This window comes from Lissotriton vulgaris, chromosome 8 (genome assembly GCF_964263255.1).
Source record: "Lissotriton vulgaris chromosome 8, aLisVul1.2, whole genome shotgun sequence".
Classification (NCBI taxonomy): Eukaryota; Metazoa; Chordata; class Amphibia; order Caudata; family Salamandridae; genus Lissotriton; species Lissotriton vulgaris.
In genome coordinates this window covers 1,553,161,985-1,553,183,237 of record NC_141696.1, presented here as the reverse complement: position 1 = coordinate 1,553,183,237, position 21,253 = coordinate 1,553,161,985, and the positions used below count along the sequence as shown (strand labels likewise).

The following is a 21,253-nucleotide window of genomic DNA, read 5'->3' as shown; positions in this document are numbered from 1 at the left end:
AGGGAAGTGCACGGACATTCCTGGAGGCTGCGGGAGGACTCGGGAGGAGGCGGCCACACCCCCTTGCTACCGGGGGATTCAAATTAGACCTCTCGTCTCTCGTCTCCCGCTTCGCGGGAGGCGCAGCGTGTGCACAGGGAAGTGCACGGACATTCCTGGAGGCTGCGGGAGGACTCGGGAGGCGGCGGCCACACCCACTTGCAACCGGAGCCTATTTCAGTCAGCCCTCACTTCCGGCCCCGCGGGACGCGCGCGGGTGGCGCCGGGCGAAGCCCGGGCAAAGGGCGGGCCCTCTACGGCCCTCAGAGGACCGAGAAGGACGGGACGGGCCACCCCCCTTGGCTACATCAGAAAGAGGGTAAAAACCTTTACCTACTATTTAACTTACCAACAAGGTACTTTTGTCATCCGATTGAGCAATCCTATTAACTGATTGATCACTCTCCTGTAATCACGATGATACGAATGGGGGCAACTAATAAAGCTATCCCACAAAGGGGCTCGCCAAAAGGGACACAAGACTTACGAGGAAATAAGGCCACTCAGCAATCTCTCTTAAATCCAGGGGCAAATGAACCTATACAGTCACCCGAGTGTTCAACTACAAATTATTCTCGCGTATCTGTCTTTGACTATGCAAATAGCTTAACAGGGCTAGACGAACTAAACAGACTGTGTGGAACTAAGTACTCTATAGCTGTAAGCAGTCCTGAATACATTACCGCCTCAACTGGTTCACAAAACTTGATTAACAGTCCGTACGAACGACCCCAAATTAACCCAGCAGACACCCAGAGCACAGTAACAGCAGTGCCTCCACCTGGTAAAAGGAAGTGTGAGACAGACAAGCAAAATGGGAATCAACCTAATCATCCCAAATTGTCTTCAAAGTCCTTGCTGTCTGCGATTACTTCCCCTCCAACTCCAGATCCGGGTGAAACTGTGGGAGGGTTAGATCTCTCAGCACCGCCCTCACTGTCGACCTTACTGACCCTCATTGAACGGCTAATTAATTCCGCCATTTCACCATTGATGGCAAAAATAGACCTTCTGGGGAATAGACTAACGGAATTAGAGACCACGATCAACACGAACCTGGCCCCCAAAAATAATCAGGTAAATACCAGGCAATCCCCATTATCTGCTGTTTCTGGAACCCCTAAACCAACTGCACTAAGCACCAATGCTCAGACTCAGGCCCCAGCTTCTAATATACTAGATCCAAAGGACCCTCATCCTCTGCCAAATCGTGTATTTCCACAGCGCACATCACCAGTACAGGGCCAAACATAGCACCTCATATTCACTTACCACCAGAGGCTGCTCCCTTTGTTTACGTTCTATCTGGAGTGCCACCAATTACACAGGGGAAAACTGAAACCCAACATGAATTACAAAACAAAGTTATCCACTGGTTATCTAGGAATAGACCCCTGCCTGCTGAACTTAATGGCAGAATACTAACCGTTAGAAGGGTGGGCTGGTTAGGTCCCCTTCGAAAGGATATCATCGGGGATCTGGTGTTAGTGAAATTCTGCAACAGAAACATTGTTTCGTTCCTCCAATCTTGGTACCGGCAAGAAGAAGATGGCCAGATACATACTGGGGACCTTTATGACTTTTACCCTCATTACCCCGCACTTAGACCAGGGGCAGGCTACACCCATGCTATCGGTAAATCTGTTTGGAGAACGATCAATAGCAACCTCCATGCACCTAACCGTTTCGATATGCAACGCTACAGAGGCTTTAACTAGTAGCCTATGGGGAGGGCTATATCTATGTAACGGCAGGATTGCTAGAATATATAACTGCCTAGATATTGTGTAAAGTTGTTTTCATTACGAATGAGGTATGCACATTTTAGGACCGGGATCCTCTCTCTTTGAACAATTTTTTAAATCTCACTTTTAACTTTGTCAATATCTTGCGGCCCTTGTTAAGGTTGTTTTAATTGTATGTTTTTAAAATTGTACGCTTTTATGATTTGTAAAACAAAATCGAATAAAGCTAAATTGAATTGAATCGATAACTAGCATTTGTTCTGCCTTCTCGCACGACGAGAAAGCAGGGGGGGCGGCGCCCAAACGCCCCCATGGAGAAACCGCCACTGATCGGCAAGTCACCTTTTGAAATGATGCAAGGCAGTTTGCGTAAGATAATACTTGTTCCTACATAGATCAATGACCTGATATCCAAGAACACTTCTCCCAATAAACCTTATCAAGATGTAAGTGTGGGAAAGAAGCTAAGCAAACGTATTTGCTCTGGTGATTGGGTGAAAGTACGCAGTGGCAGACCTGGTGTGCGTCTATCCAAATTTTTGGTACCTTTCAAGGTAATTCGTGTTCTTCCTCGTCGTCAATTGGTCTTGACAATGCTGACAAATGAAACTATAGACATGTAGCTTTATATCAGAAGGGTGATTCTAGTCGCATTCTTTTTATTTTTATTTTTTTAAATATATTTTTATTGCAGGAATTAGTACAAGTTACTTGCTGACATCCAATTACAAAAACAGTGTCAATATTAGTAAAGGGGACCACATCAAGAAGTAAATTGGTTACACAGCCTGTCGGCCCACATCCCGGAGGCTGGGCGGCGCCACCTAATGTCCCACACAGTATACTCTGATCGTCACGTGATATCAGCCAGGAGTAATGTAAGTCTTCATCTGCTTTTCCAAATAACTATAATAAAACTCCCCCCCCTCCCTCGCAGTCTAACCCCCTCCGGAGGGCCCGAGCCAAACGAACAATAACGTTACCGTCCCAATGAAAATGAAGGAGCAGCGCCTAGCCCTCCTGCCTCCCCCCATCCCCTTCCCACCCTTCCCACCCACCCCGCCGTTGGTGTGTTGAGCATACGTCTAGAGCTAGCTGTAGGGAACAACTCCTATCATAAAGGAGAACACGAAGAAAGAAGGTCAGTGGGCTGGAGTGTGTGCATCATCATCGCTATCTGAGTCACTGGAAGTGAGGTAATCTCGCAGGGCCTGCACCAGTGTTTTCCATTCCTGCGCCGCCTCTAACATCTTCTCGTTGCGTTGCCGCGTTGCTAATTGGTACCAAAGGGTGCTTTCTCCTGCTGCCCATTTCAAGAATTCGTTGCGCCATTTAGTGCCCGTTGGACCAACTCGTGCCTTCCAGTGTCTAGTGATCTCACGTTTTGCTAGCAGTAGGCCCAGGTCAATGAATTTACTCGAGAGCTTGTTCCTGGGAGTATGGGGGAACCAGTGCAGCACTCCAGCCGCGGCATCCAATATCAGGTCCCTCCCAGTCACCTCCTTAAGAGTGTCCCCTATCGCTGACCAGTAAGAGGACAGCGCCGGGCAAGACCATAGCATATGTATTAAGGTAGCTGCCGGCGTTCGGCATCTGGGACAAACCGCCGAGTCCGAGGCAAAATATTTCCGAATTTTCTCTGGGGTCAAGTAGGCCCGGTGTAATATATAGTAGTGGACCAGTTGAAACCGGGCGTGACGAGTGCCCTTCCATGCACGGCGCACCAGCTGGGCCCATGTAGTCTCCGGTATATCCCTCCCAATATCAACTTCCCATCTGGTTCGGAGGACCTCCAGGGGGGGCCGCCCCGCATTAATCAATCTGGAATAGAGACACGTTACCGCTTTGACTGTCCCAGCCGACATCATGACGTACTGGCATGCCTCCGACATAGGGGGTTCCTCCTGTCCGGTCCGCCAGTGCGCCTGCACCGCCCTCACCACTGCCGCATGTAGAAGGAAATCGCCGCGAGGAACATCAAAACGCTCCAGTATCGACTGGAATGGCAACAAGACACCGTCCTCGTACAGATCCCCCACCACCTGCAGGCCTGCATCTTCCCAGATCCTCAACCGGGACCAATCACCACCGTGTGGTAGGGCAGTGAGCATCCCCAACGGGATCTCCGGAGCATAGGGGCGCCTCAGCTGCACATGAGCATGTACTCGGTTCCAGCATGACCGAATGGCCCGTTCCTCACGTGTGAGGTCTCTCAAGGCCAGCCGTTGCCGTAAAGCGATATAGGACAAGACGTGCCTAGGCATGCCGCGCCCTCTCTCGTCCTCCGGTCCCCGGAATTCCCGCGCAACTTCTTGAGTGTAAGTCTGTAGTTGGGCGGCTAGATAATAGTTCTCAAAGTCCGGCACCGCTAACGCCCCCTCCGATTTTGGTCTCATTAGGGTCCTAAGCGCCACCCTCCGGCGACCCGACCCCCAGAGAAATGATACCAGCATAGAATTCAAGGTCCGGAAGGTGGCCGGAGGGATCCAGAGCGGGAGCGTCCTAAAGTAATATAATAGTCGAGGGAGCGCTACCATTTTCAGCAACGCGATACGACCGGCCACCGATAGCGGCAAGGTGGCCCAAAAGCTCATGGTGCCTCTCAGCGCTCGGATGCAGCGAGCAATATTACCGTCTAAGACATCCGCCTGGTCGTGGTACACATAAACCCCTAGATATTTTAGGCAGCACGGTTCCCATCTGATCTCCCGGTCGGTTGCAGGTTGGGGCTCACCGTGTTGGATCGGGAACAGACAAGCTTTTGCCCAGTTCACCTTCAAGCCCGAGAGTTCTCCGAAGGTGGTGAGCGCCGCGTCAGCTCCGGTCAGGGCAGAATCGGCATCCTCTAGGAACAGCAATAGGTCATCGGCATAGAGGGAAATAAATTGTTGCCCCGATATGGTCTGCAGGCCCCCAAAATGGGCTCCAGTGTGGATCGACAGCGCCAGAGGCTCCACCGTAAGCGCGAAGCCGGGAAATCAGTGGGCCCGATCGCACCCTGGCCGTTGCCGAGGCGTACAAGACCGCTGTCCACCGCAGGAACCCCTCCCCCACACCAAAACGCGTCAAGACTCTGTGGAGGTATGCCCACTCCAGGCTATCAAAGGCCTTTTCCAGATCAACTGATAAGACCAAGGGGCAAGGTGCTCCTTCGTGGGCTTCCCCTAGGATTCGAAATAGGCGCCGGATGTTCATTACCGTATTGCGCCTGGGAATAAAACCCGCCTGATCAACATGAATCAGGGAGCTCATGTGGCCCAACAGCCTTGATGCCAATATGCTACTCAGGATCTTATAGTCGACCGTGAGCATCGATAACGGTCGGTTGGAGGTCGGCTCGTTACCCTCCTTGCCCGGTTTGAGGAGCGGGACCGGTAGGTGCCCCAAGCGTTTCGCCTCCCGATATACCACTAGCAATTTAGGGGCTAGGAGGTCCACATATGTGGAGTAAAACTCCACCGGAAGTCCGTCCAGTCCCGGCGTTTTATTCCTAGCCATCCTTTTAATGGCTCCTCGGATTTCTCCCAGCTCTACATCCCTCCCCAAGTCTTTCGCCTGTTCCGGCTCCAAAGTGGGGATCGGGAGCAACTGCAAGTAATCATCAATGGGGGTGGTGTCCTGCGACATCTTACTACGGTAGAGTTCCTCATAATAGCGTAGGTAGCAGTCGAGGATCTCGGGTTGGGTATATACCTCATCGCCCTTCTCAGTGCGCATGGCCATCGTGGGAGTGGTGCGTCTCGAGGGGTTAGCCAGCCAAGCCAGGAGTGCCCCCGACCGATCTCCCTCCGCCAATGATCTAGTTAAGTAGACCCTATAGTCGAAGCTCTGAAGCCTTTCGACTTCAACGGCCACCGCCTCTCTCGCTGCCAGTGTTTGCTCCTGTAGCTCCGGGTTACCGGGACGGCGAAGTTCTACCTCACGAAGTTTCCGATCCACTTCAGCTAGCTCGTCCAAGATAACTTTGCGCATCCCCACCTTCTTTGCTATACAGTAACCCCGGACCACCACCTTGAATGCATCCCACTCCGTGGCTCTTGACCCGGCCGTACCTGCATTCACTACAAAATATTCGGTAATGTTGTCCTCTAGCTCCGTCCTAAACACCTGATCTTCCAAGATCTCGGGTCGTAGCTTCCAAGTAGGGACAGCGGAGGTACCCGGAGACCACTGAAAGTCAACTAGCAACGGGTTATGATCGGATAGAGTCCTGGACAGATATTCAGTCCTCACCGTCGCGGCTATAAGGTCCGCCGATCTCAGCAGCCCGTCCAGCCGCACGTGTAGTTCGTGCATTCCCGAGAAGTGGGAGTAATCCCGGGTATGCGGGTGCTGCGCCCGCCATAGATCCGTCAGTCCCCACTGGGATTGCCACTCCCTTCTACCCTTGGCCACCCGACGGACCGGGGAGTCCGGGAGGGGGGGGGTGGGAACGGTCGAGATCGACATCCACCACCGAGTTAAAGTCCCCTCCCAATAAGAGGGGCCCCGAAAAACAGTGGGCTAGCGAGCCCGACAGCGCGGTCAGAAAGGAGAGTTGGTCCACGTTGGGCGCATAAATGCAGCAAATATTCAGGGCCCTGCCCCCCAAATTACCTGTGATGGCCACATACCGCCCCTCCGGATCCACCACCGATCTAGTCACCTGCAAAGGTACCCCGGCTCTCACCCAAATCAGTGCGCCTCTCGCATAAGCTGAGTATGTCGTGTAGTATACCTGCCCTCTCCACCTACGCTGCAACGCTAGTCCCTCCTGCTTTGTGAGATGTGTCTCCTGGAGCATTGCTATCTGCACTCCCCTGCGCACCAGATAGGCATGGATCTTGTGCCGTCTGGACATAGTGTGTAGGCCCCGCACATTCCAGGTAATGCATTTTAGGTTGGATGCTTCAGCCATTGTCCCTCAAAATCACAGTCAGGTTTCCCCAGCAATGCTCAGGCTTGATCGGACCGCTTCGTAGATACACACCATTGGCAGTCGCCCCCCTCAACAACAACAAAATACCCCAAGAACCCCAACTCCCACCCCACCCCCCTAGAACAGGTCCCAAATTGTGCCATCTAGGCCCCATCCAAACCATTACCCCAAGATCCCTCTCCCTCCCAACTAACCTTACGGTAGCCACCGCAGGTATGCCTTAAGGGCTGAGTGAGGGCCGAGCATCAGCAGGGGGCCGTCACGCACCTGCGCTACTGAGACGTAAGTGTGCCCCAATCATTTATGGCCCAAATGGGATCCAACCCCAGCATCCCCCCACATCAATGAACCAGAACTCCTCCCAAAGACCTCCTCGCACACATTGTCTCGCCCCACAACCGGAGTTAGCTCACCCAGGGTCATCCTTGTCCATCCAGCAGGCCCTCCGCCGAATCCGGGGTAATCACGGGCAGAGTCACACTGTCGGTTTCCGAGTTCTCCGAGTTCTCCGTGTCCGATCGATGCCCACCTGTACCAGTCTCCGAGTCTTCCACACCCGGCCTGCCCTGTGGGCCAGACAGGTTGGAGATCAGTTCCAACATCCCTCGTCGCTCCGTTGCCGTTTCCACCGTCGACGGTCTGCTCGCTCTGCCACGGCGATTCCGAATCCTCTTTGATCTCCGCTGAAGACCCAGCTCCGACATAGCCTGGGAAGAGGAGCCAAGCCCGTCCTTGCCTGCCCGATATAACTCAAGCCAAGCGCAGACATCCTCCGGGTTATCGAAAAACTTGGTTGTGTCGTCCAGTATGATGCGGAGTTTCGCAGGAAACAACAGTGAGTACTGAATGCCCTCACTTCGGAGTTCCCGCTTAACCGCCAGGAAGGAGGTACGTTTCCGCTGCGTCTCATAGGAGTAATCTGGGAAAATGTTCACCTGGCTGTTCTCCACCTGAAATGGGCCATTGTGCCTGGCGGCGTTGAGGAGATGATCCCTGTCCCTATAGTGTAGCAGTCTCGCCACCACTGGGCGTGGGGGGCGGCCCTGCTGTAGTGGTCTGGCCGGCACCCTATGGGCCCACTCCAGGGTGTAGAAGGAGGATAGTCCCTCGGGCGCCACCACCGTCCGGAGCCAGTTCTCGAGGTATGACACCATGTCGCCGTTTTCAACTTTCTCTGGAAGGCCCACTACGCGGATGTTGTTCCTTCTGTTGCGCCCTTCCGCGTCCTCCGCACGCCGTTCCAGGTCTCCGACGCAGGCCAGTACATCTTTCATAGTGGCAGCCAGAGTCTTTTGCGCAGGTTCAATCGTTCCCACTGTGCTCTCTACCTCCTTAACCCTGTCCGAGAGCTTGCTGTGGTCCGCCCGGAGCAGTCCCGGACTCGTCGCCACCTGTGCGATGTCCTGTTGGAGGGCAGACCGCGTGTCCGCAATTGCCTCGAGGATTCTGTCGAACTGTAGCTGCAACTGGGAGCTCCCCGGGTTCTCTGGGGTCATCTTATCATCTTCATCGGCTGCCTCTGTGTCCGAAGTGGCCGGGGCTCCCCCTTTGGGGCCCCTCGGTTTCCCCATAAGGATCGCGACCTCCGGCAGGGGTTACCGAGCCCGGGGGTCAGGGAGGTCCCACACACTGCTGTCCGCAGGCCCGCTCTGATGTCCTCCGCCGTCAGTTGCCAGCCGTGCCCCTATAAGATGACGTGGGGGGGGCCGGAGCTCTAGACCCCTTGATGGTTCGCCGCGAGCCCGGTCTCGGGAGCACCCAGGGAAGAGGGGAAGCCAAGGAACAGTGGACGCCGGGAGATTGCGCTGCCTCTGTGCTCGTCAATGCCACCAGCCGCCACCGCTGAAAGTGCGTGCACCCGGTCACAAGCACTACGTGGGCCGAATCTCACTCGATTCTCCGCTCCCGGTATAAGTTTCAGGCTGTGGGGCTCCCACCTGTGCACCCTCTCGCCTAGCGGCGCCGAGTGGAATCAAGCGCCCAAGTAAGGCGCCGCTGCTAGCTCCGCCGGTCTCCGTGCCGCTAGCTGAGCTGGCGCAGGCTCGGCAGACGTTCCCTGCCCTCTCCGCCAAAGTCCCGGTGTAAACAAAGCCCCGATCCCAGCTCTCCGGCTCCGGGTGAAGGTGCGATGGAGAGGAGCAGTCCTGGGTCTCGTCCGGACACAGCTGCGGCACAGTCTACAGGGACGGAGCGGGCGCCATCTTGAGCACCGCTCCGTTCTTTCCGCTGCTTCCCGATCCGGAGTCACCAGCCGCTTCCCGGGTCTCCCGAAGGGTCCTCCGTGTCGGGTGCGCCAGCCCCGGGCAAAACACTCGAGATGGGGGAGCTGAGGTGCTCGGGAACCACTCTTATCAGGATTAAAGACAGCACCGTCTCAGAGCTGAGCGATCAGGCGACCTCCGCCATCGGCGCTCAAGCCACGCCCCCATTCTAACCGCATTATTGTTGTAAGTCCTCATGATCCTTTTCCCAGCAATGTTTTTCTGTCCTTGTCTGACAGTGAATTGACAGTTCCCTCTCAGGCAAGACTTAGTACCCGCAGGTGTTCACAAGGAGCTGGCGACGCTCCTAATTCCTCTGAATTCGAAGATTCTGTTCCTGTTGGAGTGGAAATGAGACCTATTAGAGGTCGACACCCTCCGAGTTATCTTCATGATTACATTTGTGATTAACTCAAGATGACTATTAGAATGCATTGTATCTTGTTGCAATGCATCTTTTATTTTCACTGTAGGGTGCAAGATGTGCTATTTGCCACGCAGTATGATTACCTTTCATGGTATTATTAGAATGCAATTTATCTTTGATTAATTTTACTTGAAGTGTTCTTGTTGTGCGATTTGTTTCTTCTATGCACAGTTTTTGTTGGATTTACATTTCATTCAGTTCTGTAATGTTTTATTCTTGATTTATCTCTCTACTCTCTTTCTCTCTCCCTTCCTCCATCTCTTTTCTTTCTCACCCTTTTCAGGGAAGGGGGTGTGTTGTAATGAGCTTTGGTCTCAGGTCCGGATTATGGAGCACTGTGCCAGTCCCACTCGTGAGTCCAAAGTTCCAGAACAGCCGGCCAGGGGTGAGCTGCTGTGACCTTCGCAGGCTGTAACTTTGGAAATAAAGTCTACTTACCCCACTACATCTGTGATGTTCCATTTTCTTGCAGCACAATCGTCAGAACGCCATCCTTTCAAGCGAAGCGAGACACGGACGCTCCCGCTCCCGCTCCTGCTCCTGCTACCATCATCGCCGAGGGGGGGCCAAGGGGGCTGCAGGGGAGTGAAACGGAGAAAGGATAAAGGGTTCACCGCGCCCGTTTTTTCGGATCTGCCTGCAGCTCCATCCACGGCGGACAGCCCGACTGCCTAACCTGCTGCAAACAGTGAGTGAGGGAGGAGTGGCTGCGGCGGCGGCGTGCAGGCGTGGGTAGGTGCGAGCGCTGCCTGAGCTGGGCCTGAGCTGGGCCAAGGGCCGAGGGCTGAGCGCTGTGACAACAGCACCCCACTGCCACCTCCACCTCCACTGCAAGCCTGCTCCTCTGTAAGCCACAAGCTACAAGACTGGAAAGGAACAAGACTCCGAGGTCCGAGGAGCCCAAGTTTGTGTGGAGCGCAGAGCAGAGCGTGTGGCCAGATTGTCGCTGAGGGCAGAGCGGAGTGGAACAGTTACGGTACAGGGCTGAGCAGTGTGGTGATCTCAGCCACCAACGGGAGTTAGCAGCGGCAAACCGACAAACCGGCTATAGCACAGTAGTTCAAAACTTGCACGGACCAGCCAGTGAAGCTACTGACTGCGCCAGTAGCACTAGACCATCCCGGGAGGGACCGGATATACACCAGGACTAAACCTGTGAGTGGTGTGTGGGCGTATTGGTGTGGGGTGTGCAGGGGGGGCGCAAAAGGACTAGTGTTTTGCCACTGAGACAGCAAAATCAAAATCACGGTCAGTGTGCACCCTAAGCCTCCCCTGCTCTCTCCAGCTCTCCCCAGCTCCCCACTTTCCACCTTCCACCGTCTGTTGATCGGTTGCAACCTAGGGCCAACAGCCTAACATGAGATCTGGCAAGATTCGAGGGGGCCAAATGAATAAAGGAGGGCCAAACAAGCGAAAACAAAGGACTAAGCCATCTAAGGGGGAGATTGAGGCTCAGACAGACGTGTCCACAGCTATAGAGAAGAGCCCCTACCAGACACAATTGACCTAACGGTCTCAAGTGAGTTAACGGAGCAAATACAGGTCCAAGTTGCCACGACCAAACAAACAAGAAAAACGACGAATAAAGAAGGGGGGAATAAAATGAACATAACTTTGGTCCAGCCTAAAATCTATACAAAATTCTGTTTTCTAAAGAATCCAGGGGACGTTTTATTCTCAAAGATTAATAAAGTATCAGGCCTTCAACCGCCTCTTGAACCATTCCAATCCAGCTTAAACCACCATCCCAGAGATAAGCGGCCCCGATTGGACGACAGCTACAGTAATAGCATCGGCAACAGCAGAGGAGACAAAAGTATATCATCTATAACACCACCCCAAAAAACTTCAACACCTCAGCGCAATAATATCAAAATGGGGCAATAATTCGAGATGGCAGGTACCCCGGCAGGACGGAAAACGACCATAGACGCCAATTTAATACAAATACATCATCCAAAGGACGCCATGGAAATGCTGCCATTAAAATTGGAGAAGAAGATCTCTAACATCAACAGTAACATCGAGAATGTCAGCATGAGCAAAGCGGGAACTGCAACCCCACCAGCACGGTCATTAGAGATGGAACCTTCATTAGTAGTCCTTGATACAACAAACAACAAACCCACACTAGCACCCAAGGTGTCAGAAGGGACCCGGAATATAGATGTAAGCCAGAAGAATTGCTCTCCAGAGGTGATCGAAATCTCTTCTTATCTAAGGAAAGAGGAGTGGGAGGAACTCATGGCGGCCTACCCAAAAGACCTGAGCACAAGTAGGACGGCCAGTGAGACATCAAAAAGCGGAATGGCCCACCTGCAGACAAATATAGCAGGAATGGTGGGGCCAGAAATAGCACAACCCTTCAAAATGCCTCCCGTGCCCCAGGAAGCGGGGCTCAAAGAGTGTCATGGAAACCAGGATGCAACTCCAGCTCAGGCCAGGCAAGAAAGCGCATGGCCCAGTCTCCTTAATACAGTACAACTTCTGGTGGACGCAGCACACTACCAATCAGAGAAAATGGACGCCCAATTAACATTGTTAGACACGCTGGCAGTATTTGTAGTTGCAATAGATGGGAAGCTGGGCACGTTAAATTCGCTTCTTCAGAGTAAACTTAACCAACTTGAGGATACCAAAAGGAGAAATGGCAATGAGTGCGAATGTGGCCCAATCATTGACAAACTGGCCACCCTGCCAACACTAATGTCAGACTTATGCGGACATCTCAAACGATCTGCCGAACATAGCCAGAAGATCAGCAGCGACATACTGGGTTGCCCAAAATTAAATGGACCCGGCAAGGTGCCTACTGCACAAACAGGGGCGGCTGAGGTTGACGCCACCCTCAGCAAGGATACTGTTGCCAAACGGCATGATAAAACATCGAAGACCGGTGGCCATGATCACTCAAGGACGGAAGAGAAAACCCAGGACACAGGGGAGAACAGGATGGAGCCAATAACGCCTCTATCAGCAGGTTTCAAAGACGATGCAGACACAAACCATAAATTAAATGCCAAACAGAGGAGAGCAAAAAAACGCAAAGGGAGAAAACATAAGCTCTGCTCTAAACGTGAAGGCTTTAGGCAACTTTTTGGGCAAACTAAGACCGCAGAACAAAGCACGAGTAACTTGGTGGAAGAAATATCCCCAAATCGTGAATACGATGAAACAGGCGGCACATCTGAAGACATTGCCCAACCAGCAAATAAAAGCTCAGTGAAAATAGCAGCTGATTCACTAAGTAATCAAGCTGCGGTGCCCCAACCTTCTGGGTCCATCACTTCACTGGCCGACCCTGGGTCACGGAACCAGAAGACGCACAATAACCAGCCTTGCACAAAACCCATGGGAATCCCTAAAGCTTTCACAAGCCCAATGGGAGAAAAAACAGGAAGACAAGATCTAGGACTCACTGAAAACCAAATATCAACTATCACTAAAGAAACGGTGTCAACTTATCTACAAGTGGACCAGCCAATGTCAACAACCGCCCCTGCAGCCCTGACTTTAAAAATGCAGCTTCCACGCTGTGAAATCTCTGATCCAACTGAACGTGCAAGGGATCAAAGCTCAGCATGGGAGCACAATCGAGAGGGCTTTCGGGCATCAGTAAATACAATAAGCAATACGAAGCGGACAGCAACACTAAATACGGACAACGTATTTGGAGGTGCTACCAACCAAGGGGAAGTTTCGGAAGCCATATGGTTCACCCCTGACTTTACCTCCAAAGGAAGTCATGATATCCTTAACAGAGGCAACATCTTGTGATTATTGGCCCATATCCCTTCACTGGCATTTGTGGCAAGCTCTGACCTGAAGTCTACTGAATTTATAGCTGCGGAAGGCACAGGAAAAGAAGCGACGAAGGCAATTTGGGCTTCGGTAGACCTGGCACAGAAGATCCTTATGGAATCCGAGACTTTTAAAAACTGGGGCATCACGTTGAAGCCCTTTACAAAGCCACGATACCCAGACGTACTGTGCTCAGAGAGAAGCCTGAACCTGAGGGAGTACGCAGAAGGCAGTAAAATCTCGGTTCTAAGGGGTGCTGTTGGGCCAAGCCGCACTGACAGGGAAGGGTTCATTGGATTCACTCACGGGGAACGACATGGAAGACAAGCCCCTAATGGGTGGCAGGAACAAAGAAGGTTCGTGAGAACCATAACAAACAGTAATTGACAAGTGCAGCGGACAACAACGGAGCACCTACAAGATCAATTGCGTTTAAGTTCCTGGAATATAAATGGGCAGGCATCCAAAATGCTTGACTCGGACTTTATAGCTTATATTCGATCCTTTGATCTAATTGCGCTACAAGAAACCTGGCTTGCCGAGCCCCCGCACCTTCAGGGGTACCTACGCTTTTTCTCCGACGCAAAGAGCTTAGCCAAGTACGGTCACTTAAGAGGAGGTTTGGTAATATATGTAGCTACAACTAGCTTTGCGATAGCTAAAGAAATCGGGCCCTCGGCGACAGCTGCACTTGCAGTTAACCTGTCTCTGACAACAGGACAAGGCAAAACAATTAATAACTGCATCCTGGTCAATGCTTATATTCACCCCAAAGGAAAGAAAAAAGCAGCGGAGGAGTTATAGGCATACATAGAAGAGTGCATCATGGGGGAAAAAACAGCGAACTTAGTACTCACTGGGGATTTCAACCTCAATCTTATGGGAACAACACAAGAGGAGGGTATCATGGCACAAAATACATTCTGGGCCCTGCCACAACAAGGCAAGCCACGAACAGCCAATCAATCAAAACTGGGAAAGAAGGTACTCGAAGCACTAGAAAACTTCAACATCAGGGCATTAAATGGCAGGTTTGCAGGGGATAACCCGCCAGCCTCAACTTTTCACTCAAGAATAGCGAATAGTACGCTAGATTATACATTCATGTCACTTTCACTCTTCCAATTTACAATATCTTATCGGATAGGGAACCAGACAGATAGTGATCATTGTCCTCAGGAAATCACTATGGACCTTGCAAAACCAATTTACGAGTATTCAACGGCTCCTAAAGAGTCCATCTACACCGTAAATTTTAAAAAGATCAAGTATTCGGCCGCAATGGGTGAATTTTTGATTGGCCTGGCAAAGCAACATTATATGGAGCGCACAGGCCCCAATGAAGTAGCGAAATGGGTGCAGTTTACTACTACCCTGGGACAATATGCAACAAAGCCAAAAGGGCGCACAAGGACGAACAAGCTGGGCACCCTTCCCCAAGCATATAGAGGGAAAATAAAAGAAATGAAACACTCAATCTCTAAGTTAACTAGAGCAGTACAGCAGGATCAAAATAACAAAGGGAAGCTGCATCAACTCTCTAAATTAAAAGCTTCATTAAAAAAACTAAAGTGGGAAGCAAACAGAACTATAGAGGAACAACTCTGGGCAACACTTCATGAGGACATAAAAAAGAATGACGGTGCAAGTTTTTGGAAAACAATAAATTCATTAACGCACCCTGCACAAATGGAGATTACATCAAACATCACAGAGGCAACTTGGGCAGTATATCTCGAAAATCACTTTAACCGTGATTTGGCGGCCAATCAGAATATGAGCAAACCTTTCCCTGTACGAGCCCATGACGTTGGTAATAGGTTACAAAGGTGCCCAATTGACCAGGACACGGCAGGGGACGCAGATCATATATTATTGGAACCCATAATAAAGCGTCAAATAAAGAAAGGAAGAAGGGAAGGCGCGCCGGGTCCAAACGGGATTCCGCCCGTCCTCTTCAAACAAGATATGGACTATTGGGCAGTGGCACTTGAACCCCTTTTTCAGGAGATCAGGCAAACTAACATCTTACCAGACACTTGGAAGGGTTCCATCATTGCCCCCATACATAAAGCAGGGGACAGAGGCCTTCCTCAAAATTACCGGCTAGTTGCCCTAATCGATAATGATGCGAAGTATTTTGCAGGTCTAATATTGGAAGAACTAAAGGCATGGGCCATGAGGAAGTCTCTTATACCTGTTAATCAAACAGGCTTCGTTAAAGCAGTGGGGACAACAACAAACATACTGACTATGGGTATGCTTATAGATAAGGCAGAGATGAAAAAAATGCCCCTGCCCCTCTGCTATATTGACTATAAGGCGGCATTTGACAACATTAACCGCAATCTACTATGGACAAAACTCAATGATTGGGGTATCCCAAAAGGGTTGTTGGAGCTGTTAATTAATTTACATACAGACACTTGGATTCAGATTAAGGTGGGGGACGGCTCAATGCTGTCAAGGCGGATACAAACAAACAACGGCCTTGTTAGACGGACCGGGAGGGTCGGCCGAGATTACGGGGAGAGGTCTCCAGGGAGAGCCGTCTCCAACGACTGTACAGATAAGTAACTTCCCCCCCACAGACGGACACCACACAAGATTGAAGGTTAACGAGACTTTATATGCACTTCTTAGGTTACGTTGATATAATACAAGGAGGTCTGGACTCAGGGGTCCCCTCGGTTCTGATCTCTGGTTGAGGAAAAGGGTAGCGGGACAGTCTTAGTTACCAATGAGTTCAATAGCTCTCAATCCTCGAGCTCGGCGTGGTTGCTGATCGGGCCGTGGAGGAGCCAAGCAGGTCCCGAGATGGATGAAGGGTGGTCGGCGGGCCGTGGAGAAGCCAAGCAGGTCCCGATATGGATGAAGGATGGTCGACGGGCCGTGGAGAAGCCAAGCAGGTCCCGATGCAGATGACAGTTACAACGGTCCGCGGCCTCGCCAGCAGATCCGGACGACGGTGAAGGATGAAGGTTACGACGGCTGTGGCAGCGCCAACAGGCAGGATGATGGTGCACAGGACAGAGCTACGGCAGCGCCAGTAGTCCGTCCAGGATGAGTTCTTCTTTCGTCTCTCGACTCCAAGATACAACTCCCTTCCTGTTCTGGAGCTGCCCCAGTTATAGGGCTGGCGTGCTTTGATGTCCGGACCCTCGCACTTGGAGGTCGGGAGGTCCGGGATGAGGGAGTCCAGACACCCAGCAGGGGGGTGGAGCCAGCGCCCGGGGAGGCGATGGGCGAGCGGCACTGGCCGGGGGAGAACCATCGACACCTCTTTCTCCCATTGACTGGCCAAGTAGCTCGCTCGCCTCCTGGGTGGAGGGTGGTGCCGGAATGTCTGAGGCCGGGCTAGGCCCAGGGTTGAGGTCGATCGGGGGCCAGGCGGCCTCGTGGCGAAGTGTCCAAGATGGCGGCCCGGGCTGGGCGCGTGGGTCGGCCGTGGATCGGACCCACGAGGTTATCATGCTTGAGGGCAGGTGTCCCTGAGGGGACGTAGGACGTGCAATGGTGGTGTGTGGTGCTTGTATGACTGGCTCGGGCTTGGTCGAGCCGGGGGAGAGCGGCCCGTCATGTGGCCTGTCCAACATGCGTCCCCCCCAGCTGAAGGCGGGGAGAGTTACCCATCCTCTTGGGGACTCTCTTCGTCGAGGCGGAAAAACCGGGACAGGCCATCCGCGTTGGCGTGGTCAGACCCAGGCCGGTGTTCAACGGTAAAGTCCATACCTTGCAAGGAGATGGACCAGCGTAGCAGTTTTGGGTTTTCCCCCCGCATATGCATCAACCACTGCAGGGGTCGGTGGTCAGTCTGCACCCGGAAGTGGGTGCCAAAAAGGTAGGGTCGGAGCTTCTTGAGGGCCCATACCACAGCGAAGGCTTCCCTCTCTATGGTGCTCCAGCGTTGCTCCCGTGGTAGGAGTCTCCGGCTGATGAAGGCCACCGGTTGATCAGGGCCTTCGGTGTTCACCTGGGACAGGACCGCCCCAATGCCCTGGTCGGAGGCATCCGTCTGGACGACGAACTCCCGGCTGTAGTCTGGGGCCTGGAGTACAGGAGCGGAACACATGGCGGCCTTTAGCTGTTCGAAGGCCGCTTGACACTCTGGGGTCCAGTTCACCTTCTTGGGCTGATTTTTCGACGTGAGTTCGGTGAGAGGCCCCACGATGGTACCATAGTCTTTCACGAACCTTCGGTAGTAGCCCGTGAGGCCCAGGAAGGCTCGCACCTCAGTTTGAGTGTTAGGGGGTTGCCAGTTCTGGATGGCGGCAATTTTCAGTTGAAGAGGGGCCACTAGACCGCTTCCCACTTGGTGTCCGAGGTAGGTCACTGACCCTTGTCCAATTTGACATTTGCTGGCCTTGATCGTGAGGCCAGCTCGCTGAAGGGCTTGCAACACTGCTTGGAGGTGGTGGAGGTGCTCGGTCCAGTGGTGGCTGTACACAGCGATGTCGTCCAGGTAGGCGGCGCTGAACTCTTCGAGCCCCGCCAGGACCTGATTGACGAGCCGTTGGAACGTCGCTGGGGCATTTTTCATGCCGAAGGGCATGACCGTGAAGTGATAGTGGCCATCGGGGGTGGAGAAGGCAGAACGTTCTTGTGCTCGGGGTGTGAGGCCGATCTGCCAATATCCTGCCGTTAGATCGAAGATGCTGAGGTAGCGGGCAGCGCCCATTCGGTCGACCAGTTCATCTGCCCGGGGGATGGGGTGTGCGTCCGTTCTGGTGACTTCATTCAGGCCCCGGTAGTCGACACAGAACCGGAGTTCGGGTGTGGTTCCGGGGGCGGCTGCTTTGGGGACCAGTACGACCGGGCTGGCCCATGGACTGTCGGAGGGCTCGATGACCCCGAGCGTGAGCATCTTAGTTACTTCCGCCTGGATGCAGGCCCGTACCCGATCAGGTACGCGGTAGGCCCGGTGGCGGATAGGAGGGCTGTCTCCGGTGTCCACATCGTGCACACACCAGGAAGTGACACCTGGGGTGAGGGAGAACAGGCTGGCAAACCGTGATAGGAGGGCTTGGCACTCTTGGCGTTGTTCCTGGGAGAGGGTCTCCGAGAGTCGGACCCCATCCACGGAGCCGTCTTGCTCCTGGGTCCGCAAGAGGTCAGGGAGAGGCTCGGAGTCGTCCTCAACCCCGTTGTCTGTGGCCATCAAGAGGCTGAGTTCTGTTCGTGCAAAGTGGGGTTTCAGTCTGTTGGTGTGGAGGACTCGGAGCGGATTCCGGGCGGACTCCATATCGATCAGATAGGTGGCGGGTCCCTTGCGCTCGATTACTTTGAAGGGTCCCGTCCATTTGTCTTGGAGAGCGCACGGTTCTGTGGGGGACATTACCCAGACCTGTTGCCCCGGCTCGAATTCAATAGATGAGGCGTTCTGGTCATACCATCTCTTCATGTCCTCTTGACTGGCCTCTAGGTTGGCTTTCGCTAGGTCTCTGAACCGCTGGGACTGGTTGCGGAGGGTGAGGAGGTACCGGAAGACATCTGGAGGACTCTTGGCCGGAGGCAACTCCCAGCCTTCTTTGATCAGGCTGAGTGGCCCCCGTACTGGGTGCCCATAGAGCAGCTCGAATGGGCTGAAGCCTAGGGACTTCTGTGGGACCTCCCGGTAGGCGAAGAGGAGGCACGGCAGCAGCACGTCCCACTGGCGACGGAGGGGTTCTTCCAATCCCCCGATCATCCCTTTTAGAGTGCGATTGAACCGCTCAACAAGTCCGTTTCCTTGGGGGTGATAGGGGGTCGTGAAGCGGTAGGTGACCCCACACTGTTGCCAGAGGGACTTCATGTATTTGGAAATAAAGTTCGTGCCTCTGTCACTGACGACTTCTCGGGGGAACCCCACACGGGAGAAGATCCCCATCAGGGCCCTGCCGACCACTGGGGCTGTGACGGTCCGGAGAGGAATAGCCTCAGGGTAGCGGGTGGCGTGGTCCACTAGTACTAGGATGAAGCGATGGCCTTGTCTTGTACGTGGGTCTAGGGGTCCCACAATGTCTATTCCGACCCTCTCAAATGGGGTCGTGACTACGGGAAAGGGTTGCAGGGGGGCCTTTAATTTGCGGCCGCTCTTCCCACTGGCTTGGCACGTGGGGCAAGATCGGCAATGCTGGTGCACATCGTTTCTCATTTTTGGCCAGAAGAAGTGGGTCACTAGGCGGCTGTAGGTTTTATCTTGTCCCAGGTGCCCTGCCAGGGGGACATCGTGGGCCAGATTTAGCAGGAAGTCTCTAAAGCGGAGTGGCACCACTAGTACTCGGTTGGCCCCCAGCTCGGCGATTCGTTGCTCGCTGTACAGTAGGTCATTGTCCCAGTAGACCCAATGAGTTCCGGAGGTATCCCCTGCGCTTTGGGCGAGCGCTTGTTGTCGGAGTCCCTCAAGGGAGGGACAGGTCTTCTGCTCCTGACGAAATTGTTCTTGTGTGGGCCCCCCTTCTTGAGCCCACTGGTCGAGATTAGCGAGGTCGGAAGGTTGAGCAGGTTCGAGGGGGATGCCCTGGTCGGGGGTCTCGGCGGGGGCGACCGGAGGCGGAGGCGCCGGCCATTCTGGTTCTTCCGGGTGATGGTTGGCACGGGCGGCCATAGACCGGGTGGTGACGCACGCCCAGTCTGGGACGCCCAACATCCCCAAGTGTTCTTTTCGCTCCACGGCTGCCCACGGGGAGCTTTCCAGGTCATTTCCGAGGAGGCAGTCCACGGGGGCGTCGTCTCGGACCGTTACTTTCAACATGCCGGAGACCCCTCCCCACTCAAAGGGGACGCAGGCCATCCGACACAGACTCTCCGAGTTGTCGGCTGATCGTACAGGGCAGAGAATGTTCGGTAGATATTGTTCTGGGGTCACCAGATGACAGCGGACGGCTGTCACACTGGCCCCGGTGTCTCGAAGGGCTTCGGCCCGTTGTCCATTGATGCTCACCCATTGGCTGTACTTCTGGGTGTTAGCGGGTAGGGGGACCCGCGGGACCATGTCTCTTCCCCCTAAGCACGCGAGAGTCATGGCGGCTGGCTCCCACCCTTGATACTCTTGCTCGTCTGTTTCTGGTTCCTCGGAGATCTGTTCTTCCCCTAGTGCCGCGGCGGCCACCTGGCGGGGTCTTGGGCTCGGATACTGCGGGCAGCTTGGGTCATTTGCATAGTGGCCTACTCGTTGGCATCGGTGACATGTAACATTGGCTCTGTATCCCGGTCGCGCCGGGGTGCTGCCCCGGTTGGCCGGGGGGGTGGTGCTGGTAGTGGGGGCGGCCGGAGTGTTGTCTCTTCCTCGTCCTTGGCCCCCTCCTCCTCCTCTGGATCGGTGGTGACCATTGTTGTTCCTGTTCTGCTCGTAGGACCCATTCCGGCCCACTCGGGTGATCTCCCACCGGTCAGCTTCGGCTGCGAGCTGCCGGGGATCGGTTAACTTGCTGTCGAGGAGGTGTTGGCGTAGTTCAATGAAGCAGTTGTTGGACAGATGCTCCCATACCATCAGATTGAACAACTGCTCGTAGGTCGTGACGTTGTTCCCTCTGATCCAGCCTTCGAAGGCTCGGCTGAAGTACGTTACATAGTCCACCCAAGTTGTACCTGGAATGCGTGTGCAGTCTCGGAACCTCTGACGGTACATCTCGGGCGTGAGGCCATAGCGAGTGAGGAGGGCCGCTTTCATATGGTCGTAGGAGGTCATCTGGTGGTCTGGGAGCTGTAACAGAGTATCGCGGCCCTCATTGAGGAATTTGCCCCATAGGCCGGCTCCCCAGTCGGCTCTATCGATCCGGTGCGCAGTCATCGCGATTTCATATGCCTTAAACCATTGCTGGATGTCGTCTTCTCGAAAATATTCTCGGACCACATCCTTGGGGATGTGCACTTTTTTGTCCGTGGTCCCGGGGGTGGACGGTCTGTCGGGCACCCCTAATTCTTTATTCTGTTTGCGCAGGTTGATCTCGGCTAGGTTCCGCTCGTGCTCGTACGTTAGTCTTTTTTCCTCGAGCTCCCTTTGCCTCTGTTTCTCCTCTCTTTCTTCTCGGAGGCGAAGGTGCTCTAAGTTTATTTTTTGCTCGGCCAATTTGAGTTCTAT

The 21,253-nt window shown here is 53.6% G+C and overlaps 1 protein-coding gene across 1 annotated transcript in view; it reads left to right on the top strand.

Moving 5' to 3' along the window:
- Window positions 1–21,253, top strand: part of LOC147700371 (uncharacterized) — a 401,830-nt gene that overhangs the window by 330,775 nt on the left and 49,802 nt on the right. The gene's annotated exons all lie outside the window — the stretch shown is intronic.